The sequence below is a fragment of the Ischnura elegans genome, chromosome 4 (assembly GCF_921293095.1).
Source record: "Ischnura elegans chromosome 4, ioIscEleg1.1, whole genome shotgun sequence".
Classification (NCBI taxonomy): Eukaryota; Metazoa; Arthropoda; class Insecta; order Odonata; family Coenagrionidae; genus Ischnura; species Ischnura elegans.
The window spans coordinates 23551495-23554019 of NC_060249.1; positions in this window are offsets into that span (position 1 = coordinate 23551495).

The following is a 2525-nucleotide window of genomic DNA, read 5'->3' on the forward strand; positions in this document are numbered from 1 at the left end:
GGCCATCAGGGAGAGCCCTTGTCTCCTTTGCTATACGCGTGTAAAACTCTCATCCACTTCCAAAGCCTCGCCGTGATCATCCCGAAAGAATGTTTCCCTTGGGTGCCAACGGTCATAATAGGTGGGAGGATAAGATGCAAAGGTGTCACCATACAAATGGAAACAGTGGAAGTCGATTAAAAAAAGTCACAAGCATACGACGAGGTTGACGAAACGGCAAAAATAACATTTGGACGAAACGTAATTGCTCCCAAAATGGAATGTTTCCAGGAATCATTCAGAGCTTGAAAAATCTGTGTTTTATTCCTTGTTAGCAAAACCCAGCAGGCCCTTTCCTACAACAGTATATTCCGTTACTCTAGTACTGAAGTTTAAATACGAGTTGGAAGAAAAATTGTAATTCTGCTAAACACCCTGCGTTCAACACAATTGGAATGAAAGTAGTAACTGCAAATTCAAAGGGCGTGTTTGAAAGTGCCATTAATCTAGCTATTTTGGGTTCAAATACACTTACACAAATGTACGGACTATCTACAACGGAGAAGGCATCCAGCGGTCTGCGGTCATCGCCTCATTAATGACTTTGGTACTAAGCACACACGGTGAAACGCTCTATATATTTCGAAAATTAGCTTTAATATGGGTAGCACTACAGCCCTGCTGGTGGTTAACTTAGAATCTGTGATATTATTTATCTGTACGAATATTTTTCAGTCGTCAGTGTAGACGAGGGCATGGGAAGAAAGAGCAAGGGAGTAAGATTTTTCATCAAAAGCTATGCATTTTCAGTCAAATACAAATGTTCGAGGAAAATCTATTAAAATAATTGAAAGCATTATTTCTTTTTACTTTCGATGAAAAAAACTTACATTTTATTGAAAGAACCAGGTATTTAAAAAAGGAAAAAAACCAAACCTTATCATCGAACTCAATGCTTAGCATATGGACCACTAGGACGGGTCCTGTGTCTCTTTTCCTGTAGGTACGTGTCCCTCTCGCCCGCATCCAACGCAGTGATCATCTCTTGGAAATATCTCCCACGGGAGTGCTTCGCAATAATTGAAAAAAAAGGAAAGATTCAAATGTGTCGTCATATTAACGGAAATAGTGGAGCAACAAAAATTCACAACTACAAGATCATAGCATGACAAAGAGACCTTTCTCACAGTTACAATGCATTCGGACGAGAACGTAATTTATCCCTTTGGGGATGTTTTCTCAAATCATCAAGCATCTGCACATAGTCTGATATTTTTTGCTTTTAAAATATGACAGAACTTCTCTAGCTACAGCTTACGTCTCACCTCCAATATTCGCGTACAAAAGCCTAATCAGATATGGATTCCTCTTCTATGTAAACGTCCCGCCCTTTGCTCCATTAGAATGTAAATGTATCAAATTGTAACCATCCAAAATCAGAAGGTAAAATTATTATACTTATTTTACTGGCAGTCAAGGAAATGTGCCTTAACTGTTTCCATGCCTAGATGAGTGTTTTTTCAGCTAAATTCATGATTTTTGGGCAAATGTGAGGAGTTAAGAATTCAAAATATTATGATTCCAGCTGGTGAAAATTTCATAACTTGACGTTCTCAGTCCCGGGACATTTCTACCGTTATTTTTGGCATGAATTTAGTATTTACTGGTGAATTAGATGTTAACAAACAAAACTAGCAATTTAATAATAATAATAATAATATTAACAATAATTTATTACTCCAAAATTTTGTTTTGGCATATTAATCCAAAAATAATTCTGTGAATCATGCCTCTGCATAATGCTCTCATCGGTCAGGAAGCACTGAACTGTTTGCCATAACGGCACATGACTTAACCAAGAGAGAAAAAATTCAAACGTCAATAAATAGTAAACAATACGGCAGGACTGAGGAGGTTAATATATTGTGTAAAATATTCACCTATATTAGGTGAGATGTGGTAGAAAAACTTGGTAAATGAATTTAATAAACATTTTTCGCACTTATGGTAAAGTGTCGCTATATGAGCATTAGTCCTAGTGAAATAAATGAATTGCGCAACTTATACGACAAAAATGTGACGAAACGGCCATAATCTCAGTTCCTATGAGTTCGGATGCAAAATCTTTCTCCCTCAATACTTGTATCTCACACAAGATTCTGGAACATAACATAAGAGAGGTCTTTAATTTAAACATTGGTATTTATATGGTTTATTAAGATTTCTTAAGATTTTAGTTGTGGCTGGAGTGGGTATTCGGTGTTAGAATATGTGTATATTTTGTTCGTTGGTATAGCTGTGTAATTTGTTATTCCATATAATATTTTTTCCACATTTCCTTGTAAACTACTGAGTATTGCCACCAGGCTATTACACTGCTAGGCATTTAGTATCTATATAAATAAAAAATAAATAAAATACCAATGTTTTCATACACGCCTGATACACCTCACTTCCAAACATGGTAATATAATTTATGAATCATTTTGGTTTTTGTCGGAATAAATTATCATTGCAAATATTACTAAAGGAAAAAATATCTACTA